The sequence below is a fragment of the Talpa occidentalis genome, unplaced genomic scaffold (genome assembly GCF_014898055.3).
Source record: "Talpa occidentalis isolate TD23 unplaced genomic scaffold, MPIMG_talOcc4v2.1, whole genome shotgun sequence".
Classification (NCBI taxonomy): domain Eukaryota; kingdom Metazoa; phylum Chordata; class Mammalia; order Eulipotyphla; family Talpidae; genus Talpa; species Talpa occidentalis.
This window is the reverse complement of record NW_026555331.1, coordinates 85,437,534-85,449,798: the sequence shown is the minus strand read 5'-3', so window position 1 is coordinate 85,449,798 and position 12,265 is coordinate 85,437,534. Positions and strand designations below refer to the sequence as shown.

The 12,265-nt window shown below is 35.5% G+C and overlaps 1 protein-coding gene across 4 annotated transcripts in view; it reads left to right on the top strand.

Moving 5' to 3' along the window:
* SGCE (sarcoglycan epsilon) overlaps window positions 1-12,265 on the top strand; it is a 70,535-nt gene that overhangs the window by 38,965 nt on the left and 19,305 nt on the right. The gene's annotated exons all lie outside the window — the stretch shown is intronic.

Sequence of the window (12,265 nt, the reverse complement as noted above, 5' to 3'; positions counted from 1 at the left end):
AAGGAGAATTCCATTGGAAATAAGGGAAAGGATCACAAATAGACTTAGATGAAGTATGAGGGAGTAGGCCGAAGGGGATAAGGGATAAGCAGTGAGCTGTAAAGTCCAACTTACAAATTTCAGAATTAAATTGTACCTTGTATGTTTCAGTAATGGATTTTGAAGTCAGTCAAGCGCAGATAGAAGTGCTTTGAGGAAAAGAGTTGGTTTATCTCTTATCTTTCTGTTGGTTGACTTTCTACATGAAAGCATAATGCTAGAGCCTACATTTTCACTTTGGAGTTACAACATGGTTTTCTTTCCCACTGATTAATTACAGTAGTACCAAGGGAAGAGATGAACAGGGTATCTCCCCTGTAAAATTATCCAAATATGGGGACTTTTCAATAGTTTTCTGAAAGTAATGTCTAACAGTGATCAAAAGCTGATGGAGGAAGCAGCACTCAACGCATACTTGTGTTTTCCACTGGGCTCACCCGTCTCTAATGAAGCGCAGGCCCCACCCACAGAAGCTCTGTTAGAAGTGGAACTAAACTAAATTGAACTCTCTAAACTCCAACCTAACACATCGCTTCCCAACTATGTCTAGCCTGAGAGTTGCTATATTTTATTAAAATATAGTTAGATTCCTGGCCTCTCATTCCCCTGGAGATTTTGATTCTTTGAGTCTGGGCCTGCGCCTGAGTTTGTGACTCTAAATTAAGAACAGAATTTTCGTCCTACAAGTACTTGTTAGAGAATTCACTCATTAGCTGACTGACCCCCAACACCTGCTAGAGGGCAGCATATGCGGTCAGATATTTGAGAGGGTCAGTCCATGGCATTTATTTGGACCCTGTTGTCTTAGATCCCTTCCCAACTTGAAATACTTTCCATGAGTTTTAATTTAATGTTAAGCCATAACCTTTACAAAGTATTCATATGAGAAGTCTTTTAAAATAGCATTTCTATAAATTGTTTCCAGTGCCAACTCTATTACTCCAATGTCCCTATGTAAGTACCAATGAAATAAGATGCTACTTGAGAAGAAAATTTATCCCTGGAGATGATTTTATATCTTTTATTAAGTTGTTACAGAATGTCATGGAAACAAAAATTTTAACCCCATTGCCTTAAATTTATAAATAAATATAATACTTGTCTCCATTTACCTTCCTGTCTTTTTAATTATATATATCATGATTCTTAATTCACTTTGTAAACATTTTACCTCTGTACTTTTCTCTTGAAAATAACAAGGGCTATAAATCCCTTTAAAAATGAAATAGCAAAAAGTTCAGAAATATCAGTGAAGTAGCTGATAAATGTATTCTGTTGATTCTTAGCATAACCATCAGTCTTTGATTAAAAAAATTTTCATGAAATAATTTCTTACTACTCATGGCAGGTGTTTCTTACTACTAACTTCTAACTTCTTACTACTAACTACAGGTGTTTCCATATCTGATACACATCAAAGAGCAGATGACTAAGAAAAGCTGTCAGTAGTAGACCCGTGGAGTAAATTTATTGCCCTTCCACTGCCTAAAGTGCCATTAATGTCAATCATCAAGGAACCATTCTGTAGTATCCCAGGTCCTCATTCTTCTAGATGTGCTTTTTTCATATCTGCAGAATTGCTGACCGTTTTCAAACTTCTCCTAAATCTAACAGAAAACAATTATTAAGATTTACTTCCAAGTGAGTGAGCTCCTGCAAAGATTCCCTTTTACTTGAGGGACCCATAACTCCAGGCAACTGTGCTCTGGGCGCAGGCTTGGTGCTGCTTTTGCTCATGACACTGAGCCAAAGGCTAAGGACTTGTGGATGCATTTAGCCTGGGATAAAGCTGGTGGAAAGAGGAGCAGGTTCATATTTCATTCTGGGCATGGCATAGCTGCCATGGTGAGTGATGCGGTGTAAATGGTGGCTATGAAGGGAATGATGGGGTGTGAGGATTAAAGAATATACTCACTTTTCATAAGAGATTGTCAAACCTACCACTATTTCCTCCGGTTACCAAAGCATGTGGATCTAGCCTCAATCAGCAATAGAGAATCCTAGTTTATTCCCTAGACAATCTCACAGAGTACTCCCTCTAATTAATTACTTTTTGTCCTACTAAGGCTCAAGTTACACTGGAGGAAGAGAATGTCAGTCAGTGGTTGCCAAATATTGCTCTGAAGCAAGGTCATGGTTCTGGGCCATTCTGTAGGGCTCCGATGAAATTGTCCCTGTCTTTGGTGATTACAAGATTGTTCTTTATGATTCTGTGATGGCATGATGGTAATATGAGGTAGGAATTTTGGGGGGAAAGAAAGCCTTTAATAAAATAGAAACCCACATAAATTCATTTATTATAAGTATAAAAATAGTGAAATCGGGGCATCCGTGGTGTCACAGGGGTTAAAGACTCAGCTCTATCAAGTTAACGCCAGATACTGCAACATGAGTTCGATACCCAGGCCAAGGATCTAACCCACATGGGTCAGCAGCAGACCTCTCCTGTCTCGCCTGCTGCTCCCTTCAGCAGTGTATTTCAGTAGATCTGCCTGTTCTGCTCCCCACTCTGTCTCTGGTGAACCCTTTACCCCCCCCCACCTCTGGCCTACACCCTAGTTATTGCATGCATAAATAAGTAAAATAAATCTTAAAAAATAGTGAAATCAGTGCAACTATATGTGTAACATCTACTCTTCTAAGTTTATGCATAGATTCATTTCTTTGTTAGTTTATTTAGAATTAATTTTTTTTTTTTAATGGGGAAATAGTGGTGCACAGTGACTTAAAAAATACAATCTGTGCTCACAGTCTATTAAAGACCAGGCAAGTAATAAGATAAATTAAAAAAACTCTTGTGTGTGCCACAACTGAGGTATTTATAGTGGGGCCTCTTCCCCCACTTCTGGAAAGGGTTCACAGAGGAGGTCAAGCCTGTTTAGAATTTAAAATATGAGTATAAATTAACCTCCTCAAAAAATGAAAAAAGGGACTTCAGGCAGAGGGGACAGCTTGGGCAGCCTACCCTGAGGTAGGATAAAGCCTGGTGGATTTGGAAGCCATTTCCTTTATGGACCCCTTTTCTCTATTAGAGATTAGAGAAAGATTAGAGAAAGGGGTACAGAAAGGAAAGTTAATAAGGAAAAAGTGACCAGACTATGTAAGGCCTTACAGAAAAAAATGTCTGGATTTTATCATAAAATATTAGTCAACTTTTTTAGGTAACAGTTTATATTGTTTTCATTTAAAGGTCACACTTATTACAGAATAAGGGAAGGCTTATTGAAGCGAGTGCTGAAAAGGAGGTAGAGGGATTGGGACTTTAAGGAGCCAAGTAGTATCCATGTTGATTACCAGAGTGACAGGAAACAATGAAGAGATAAGCATTTGAGAGATGGATGTCAGAATGTCTGTTATTAGTGGTAAAACTAATTAGAGTATTTAGCTTGTCTTGAATTCAACTCTTCTATGCCCCCCCACCCCTTCTAGGGGACATGGGAGAAAGGTTGGGTAGAGCCTGCCCTGATAAACCTACCAACTGGTTAAAAGAGTAGGCCAAACCCAAATGTCTAATTTCTGGAAAACCCCACCAATCCTCAAAACCCCCCAACAAGCCCACAAGCATCTGAGCCATGTGTTAATTCCTTTCCAGTGGAGAGGAGTATGCAAGTAGTAGAACTATAGTCCACAAGTAGTCTTTACTCTGTTTTATTTTTATTCTGCATTAGATTCTATATTTAATTTTGTTCTTTATTTTTCAACTTACCTTTTGATTGGTTGCATATATGTACAGAACGAAGAAGTAGGGTAGGAATAGAGGCAAGAAACAAGGGACATTTTCCAACCACTATGGAGAGCTGTGTGGAGATTTCTGGACCTACTAAACATAGAGCTTCCATATGATCCAGCAATTCCACTCCTAGGTATTTACCCAAAGGACACAGAAACATCAATTCCAAAGAGCACCTGCACTCCTATGTTTATAGCAGCACTCTTTACAATAGCTAAGCTTTGGAAACAACCCAAATGCCCAAAAATAGATGACTGGATCAAGAAGATGTGGTACATATATACCATGGAATATTACTCAGCATTCAAAAAAGATAAACACATGCAATTTGCAGCAACATGGATGGCACTGGAAGGGATCATGCTCAGCGAAATAAGCCAAAAAGAAAAAGAAAAATACCGGATGGTCTCACTCATAGCAGGAATCTAGAAAACTTAAATAAGGGACCAGGAAAATGAATATAAGAAAGTAAAGTGAAAATCAAAATCAACAAAAAACTATGAACCAGAGACACTTGTTGGGGGGTGGGGGGCGGGAGGGGAAGGATTGGGGTCAGAATGGGGCGTTTGCAATTGTATGGGGGAATATAAAAATAAAATTTAATATTTAAAAAAAAAAAAAAAAAACTTGAGTTCCAAGGCAACATAAAGAGTAAAATATATTCATCATTTGGACAATTAAGTGAAAATGTAATCACTGGATCAATTTATTTGGCTATTGCTAAATTAGACAGACTTTCAAATTATTTACCGATTATGTGGTTCTCTATACTTTATATGTAATGATCTCAGTAAGTATGTTCAACTTAAGGAAAATTCTGTTGTTAAAACTGGAAGGAAAAAGATACTTCTAAAGAATAATTTCTATCTAACATATACTAATTCCTCTCATTTTGAGACACCATGTTTTGTTAACATTGCCTGAGAGCCTTGCACTTGATAATATGCTTTCATCTCTTCTGTTTACAAACATTTAAAAATTTCAAAATGTGCTAAGGTCAGAAAGGTAAAGTTCATCCTCATTTCACTTTATAACAATGATAAATTTCTGCAGATCAAAAAACTAAAAGGACAACAGATTATGAAAAACATAATTTTACCATGTATAATAGTTATCGTTATACATTACCTTGTACAAAATTATTTTTAAAAAGCCAACATATTGAAACATATTGGTTCCACAAAAGAAAAAACACTTTGTTTCTTTACCTGTGGGAAATCCACTGTCTGCTTATCTTGAGCAGTCCACTTGCAGTTTGTGTTTTTATTTATCAATTTATTTTCCCAGTTTTATTGAGGTAATATTGAGATACAACAGTGCATAAATTGAAGATGTGTAACATAATATTTGATAAATGTTTATATTATGAAATGACCGCAATGTTTAATTCAAATCCATCACCACATATAATTACACATCTTTTTTTCCTCATGATGAACTCTTTTAACATCTATTGTCAGCAGCTTTTCAACACTCAGTTATTTCCATTTTTTGCACTGGTATCATACTTTTCATTTATTCGTTCATTCATGCATGCATGCATGCATGCATGCGTTCATGCAGCAAATAGTCCCTGAGGATGATAGTAGAAAGACTGATTTTAGGAGAACTGTTAAGGAGCTGTTTCCCTGTGGAAAGTCATGGTGACTAGAACTGGAGTTGTAGTTGGGGGATAGAACGAAGTGGACAGGTGTGCATGAGAGTTCTTCTAGGGTAAATGTCAGCGACGGATGATGGATTGAATATGTGCGGAGAAGGACAGGAGCTGTGGACGATGGTGCTTGAATTTCTGGCTTGAGCATCTGGCCATGCCAATCAGCAAGAGAGAAGAAGATAGAAGGAGCAACAGGTGGAGGTGGGGTGGGGTGATGATGAGCTCAGTTTGGAACATATTAAGTTTGTGAAGCTTATAGTTCATCCAAGTAGAGATGAAAGCAATTTGGCAGTGTATATCAACTGTCATAAAAATGTTTCCACTTCTAGGCATCTCTTTTAAGATAGTAACATTAAAGAATATGCACAGAGATAGTCTTTGCAATATTATTTATAACATAAAAAAATTGGAAGCAACTTGAATGTCCAGCTTCTGAAATAATTGCTGAATAAATCATGTGCACTTAAAAAATTATTTTGCCATAAAACTATAATTACAAAGACTATATACTATGGAAAATGTTTATGATGCATTAGGTGAAAAAGCAGGATACAAAATTATATTTTAGAGAGGATTGCAATTAGGTTAAAATATATGCATTTGAAAAATATTCCATAAGGTACATTGGAAAATGAAAATAGTTATCTTGGTAAGATAAATTAATTCTGTTTTTATATCCCAAGTTTTATGTAATGTTTTTTATATTACTTTTATAATTTGAGAGAAAAGAACATTTCAAAGCACCAAAAACTCTTACGCATTTTCCCATTTATATTATCTTGAAGTGAATTAATTTAAAATTCAAATCATAAATGCAAATGAATGGCATGTTAAAGCAAGATGACTATTAACAGTTGCAAGAAATATTTATTTCTGTATTTACATATATATTTCACTATTATCAAGGAAAATATGGCCTTGACTAGGCAGTTAATAAGGGGAAGAAATCAACTTTATGTGATGCTTAAAAGAAAAGGCTTATTTCTTAAATTATATTTTTATTGAAATAATGTTGGTTTATCATTACAGATGATTTAGGGGATATAGCATCATACCTTTTCACATGTTACCACACTATGCCCACCATCAAAGCACCAATAATCCTCCACCATAAAAGCTTACTTTAAATGGAATATATTTATATTCACAAATTATCTAAATATTTACCAATGGTTTTTCACATGTGATTTTGTTCGGAATTTTGTACTTGTTTTTCTACTTTTATTGAAGTTGCATTGCATTATAACATGTTTCATGTGTGCATTATTATATATCAATGTCTATATTTAATGACTGTGTTCACCACAAAAGGTCCAGTTTTACCCTTCACTATGCAGTCAGTCCCCTTAACCAGATTTAATCCTTCTTCTCCTTTCCCTTCTGATAACCGCAGTTTGGTCTTATAGAGCTTATTAAAGAGTCTTAAAGAGTTTACTTTTGTTTCATTTAGTTCATTTGTTTCTCTATGTATCAAATATGAGTGAAATCATACAGTGCTTGTCTTTCTCCATCTGTTTTATTTAATTAACCATAATATTTTCTAGGCTCATCCATTTTTATTACAAATATAGGATTTCATCTTTTTTATACCTGAGTAATGTTCCATTAGGTATATCTGCCAGAACTTCTTTATCCAATTTCATGGGCACTTGTTATTTCCAACACGTGGTTATTATAAATAATGTTGCAATAAACATAAAGGTTGCATACATATCTTAGAATTAATGTCTGTTTATTCTTTGGGTAAATACCCAATAGTGGGATAACTGGGTCATTCATATAGACTTTCTTTTTCTAATTTTTTGGAAGAATTTTCCTACTGTTTTCTATAATGGGTATAGGGTAAGTATCAGGCTTTTCTGCCTTCCCGCCACTAGGATTGATGATGGATCCTTGCGGTCCTGAATGCATGACTGGTGGCGGGCACCTGGAGTAGGGTGTGGGCATATGTAGGTGGGATACACCTGGGCTAAGACTGGGCTTATAAGGGCGGCGCCACGGGGACACCAGCAAAGCAAGAAGGAACGAGAGAAAAAAAAGAGCGAAAGGAGCAGAGAAGCATAGACCACGGGAGAATGCTGGAGAGCCGGAAAGAGTGAGGACTCACCCACATTCCAGGCCTCCTCCCAGCCCTACCCCCCGCCCCCGCCCCCCTGCCTACCATGTACCTGGTATATCCCAATAAAAGCCTGCAAAAGCCACCGAGGGCTCCAGGACTTCTCCACCCATCTGCTCAATCGTAGAGATCCTGCTCTGTGCCATCCTGCCACTACAGTGGGCCTATACAAATTTATATTTCCAGCAGCAGCTAGAAGTTCACTAGGATTCCCTTCTTTCCATGTCCTCGCCAACACTTGTTTCTTACCTTTTGGAGAATAGCTTTTCACACAGGTGTGAGCTGATCTCTCATTTTTATTCTGATTTGCATTTCCCTGATAATAAGAGATGATGAAATCTTCATCTGCCTGTCAGCCATTTGTACATCTTCTCTGAAGAAGCGTATATTCAGATCCTCTGCCCACCTTTTAATTGGGTTGTTTTTTGAATTGTTGAGTTTTATGATTTTATATTTTGGGTATTTATTCCTTGTCCATCATTTGATTTACAAATATCTTTTCCAACTCATTAATCTGCATTTTTATTTTGATGATAGTTTCTTTTACTGTGCAGAATCTTTTAAATTTGATGTAGTCTCATTTTTTTCTTTTGTTTCCTTTGCCATTGGATCAAATCTGAAAACATATCTTTAAAGACAGTGTTGTGGAGTATATCACCTATGTATGTTTTCTTACATGAATTTTATGATTTTAATGTTTAATGTGTGAATGTTTAATCTATTTTGAGTGAATTTTTGTTTATGGTATTAGTTTTATGCTTTTCTATGTGGCTACCTAGTCTTCCCAACATCAATTATAGACTTTCCATGATCCATTGTATGCTCTTGGCTATGTCAGCTGTCCACAGTATTGTGGGTTTACTTCTGGATTCTCAGTTCTGTTCCATTTGTCGGTGTGTCTTTTTATTCCAACACCATGCTATTTTGATTACTGTCACATTGTAGTATTATAGAGTTTGGGGTCAGTGAATGTGTAATTCTTTTTTTCTTTTCTCAGGTTTTTTGCTGGTGCAGTCTTTTGTAATTTCTAATAAATTTCCTGATATTTTGTTCTGTTTTTGTAAAAATGCCATTAGTATTTTGATAGGGATCACATTGAATCTGTGTATTGCTTTACATAACATGCTGTATTAACAATGCTAATTCATGAACACAGTGTATCTATTTTTTTATGTCTTCTGTTTCTTTCAACAATGTCTTATAGTTTTCACCTTCACCTCCTTGGTTAAGTTTATTCCCAGCCATTTCATTGTTTCTGATGTGATTGTAAATGGGATTGTTTTCCTGATTTCCTACTAATTTATTTTTTGTATTTAGAAAGACGGTAGATTTTTGTATATTAATTTTGTTACCTGCCACTTTATTATATTCATTTATTATTTCTTAATAGCTTTGTATTGGAGTTTTGGGGAATTTCTATGTATATTGTCATGCCATTGACTACAGTTTATGTCTTCCTTTTCGATTAGAATATCTTTCATTTTCTTTGTCTATTGCTTCGGCCAGCGCTTCCTATACTATGTTGAATAGTAGTGGTGAGAGTGAATAACCTTCTCTCATTTCTGAGAGGAAGTCTTCTGTTTTTCTCCATTGAGTATAATGTTGGTCTTGGCTTACCATATGTGGTCTTTATTATGCTGTGGTATATTTCTTCTATACCCATGTCACTGAGGGTTATTTTTTTTTTAAATCATAAGTAAATGTTGAATCTTGTCAAATGCTTTTTCTGTGTCTGTTGAAATGATCATATGTTTTGTCCTTTCTTTTGTTGATGTGTATATCATATTTATTAATTTGTATATGTTGAAACTTCTTTGCATCCTTGGAATAAATCCCAAGGTGATTATGGTGATTGTTGTTAATGCATTGTTGAATTCAGTTTGACAATATTTTGTTGAGGATTTTTCATCTATGTTAAACAGAGATTTTGTTCTTCGGTTTCTTTTTTTGTCATGTCCTTGTCTGGTTTTGGAATCAGAGTAATGTTGGATTCAGAAGATGTGTTTGGAAGATTTACGTTATAAATTTTTGTAGGAATTTAAGGAACATCAGTAATCTTTAGAAGTTTGGTAGAATGTACTAGTGAAGTCATGTGATCCTGGGGTTTTTTATTTTTATTTTTTGGAGACTCTTGATTACATTTTCAATTTCCTTACTCATGATTGGTCTGTTCAGATTTTCAGATTTTTTTCTGATTCAGTCTTGGAATATCATATGTTTCTAAGAATTTGTCCTTTTAGGCATCTCATTGTGGTTTTGATTTATATTGTGTTAATGGCTAATGATGTTGATCATTTCATGCAGTTAATGGAAATTTGTGTATCTGCAGAAATGTTTAGATCCTTTTAAAATTGAATTAGTCTTGTTATTGAACAAGAGTCCTTTATATAGTGTAGGTACTAGTGCCTAATTAGAAATATGATTTGCTTCCTTTGTAGTGTCCTTTAAAACAGTTCTTAAATTTGTAAATCCCAATTTATCTTTTTTTTTTTTGTTATTGCTGGAACTTTTGGTGTTGAAGAAACCATTGCTAATATAGGTAACACAAGTTTATACCTGTTTTGTATTCAGAGTTTAATAGTTTGAGTTAATTTTTTATATGGTGTGATGTAGGAGTTGAGCTTCATTTTATTCTTTGTGGCTATATAGTTGTCCCCTTCACACTGACAAAAATCATTTTATCTACTGTAAGTGTTTACTCTGGACTCTAATTATTTTATTGATCTACCTATATAGCCTAGTTTGACATTTTCCTAACTATTGCTTTGAAATAAGTTTTGAAGTTGATAATTCTGAGTTTTCCACCTTTGTTGTCCTTTTTCCTGAACATTTTTCATGTGTGGCTATTTTAGGTGCTTAAATTTCCGTATGAATTTAAGGATCAGTTGTTTTGATTTCTGCAAAGATGACGGCTGGACATTTGATGGGTTTATTTAAATTTATAAGTGATTAGGAAAAGAAGTATTTATTTAGTTTCCTGGCTTTTGTTTTCCTTTTGAAATATCTGTGAGATTTCGATCTTTTTAAGCTGTTCCATAATTATTTAAATGCTATTATAACTATCTTCTCTTTTTTTTTTTTTTTTTTTTTTTTAATAGAGGCATGTTTTATTTATTTATTTTATTTGTTTGTTTGTTTTGTTTATACATGCACTGGGTACAGTCAGAAGCGCGGGAGGGCGAGAGAATTCACCAGAGCCAGAGCGGGGAGCAGAGCAGGCAGAAGGATCGAAGCACACTGCTGAGGGGAGCAGCGGGCGGCAGGAGAGGTCTGCGCGCCATGTGGGACCCTCCTCCGGTGTCCGGGGAGCAGCCGGGGATCGAACCGGCGCCGCAGAGGTCGCCGGCAGCTTCGCAACCCAGCGCTCAACCACTGCGCCACCGGGGAGGCCCACTATCTTCTCTTTTATTGCGAAACACTTATTGGTCAGTTAAGAAGAGTTCTTCCCCCCTAACTGTTAAACTACATGTCAAGAAAATAAATATGGCTTGCTTAGTTTATGTTCACCAAACAATAATTGTCATCTTATATTAACTTCTTAAAGATTGAGAGACTTTGTAATGAGAGACCTATGGTGGGATCTGTATAGTAGGAAAGCTGACAAAACTATAGGGTAGAATAGCTAAGACTGCCTAAATAAAGCTCTGTATGTCCAGGGATGTAATTTTACAACCTTATAAAGATGAAATCTGGAGCATATATTCGATGAAACATTACACAGCTGTGAAGAGAGAGGAAGTGGTGGCTTTTGAAACAAAATGGAAGAACTTTGAGGTGATTATGTTGCGTGAAATCAGCCAAAAAGTGAAAGGCAGATTTCAGATGATTTTCACTCATCTACAGAATATAAGTACCCCGAAAAAACAATCACGTGCAAATAGAAGAAATAAAAATTTGAACTCAGCAAGAAAGAAGATAATGGTTGCCAGAGAGAATAGGGGGAAGTGTAGAGGAGATGGGGCACAGATGCAGATATATAGGCTTGAATGGTTTGGTGGAGACAATGAAATTTTTTTTTTTTTAATTAGGGAGAAAAAAACTATCCTGGTCTGTACTGTGTGAGAGCTTATTACCCTGAATCTTGGGCTATTATTCAGGCTATTGGTTCCACAATGAATAAGATACAAGCAATGATTATGAGAAGTTCACAGTTGGGTGAATTCTCTTGCAAAACCCTTGAATAGTCTTTGATATCATGAAAAAACTTGGACTTTTCTCTTGTTAATCTTGTAAGATAATGATGGGTTTTCTTAGGATACTAAAGAATTTTCCAGAAGAGAATTATTGGTAAAGGCAGTCTTGTACTCGCAGTTTTCCATCCCCACTTGGCCAATAAGAATACTTCCTCCTTACCTAAAGATAAGTGTTCATGCAGTTTTTGCTAGGCTTAACACCTTATGTGGAATTATCTTTCCATGTTACAGTTTCAAGAAATGTTTTTAGGCAAAAAAAACCCAAACAAACAAAGATGAATCATGTTAACTTTTATTGTGAGTAATTATTTAATATTGTAGTGATAGTGTTATATTCTAAACAACTTAAAATAATTTATGAATATAAGTATTATAACAAATACATTAATGAAAATGAGTCCTGATTATGACTTGACTTATTCTGAATTAATGTAAGATTAAAAATCAGTAATTAACATAAGATTTAGAGGGTCTGGTGCACCAAAGCACTTAGTAAAAATTAGTTGAATAAAGGGAAAAAATGAAAGGAAGGA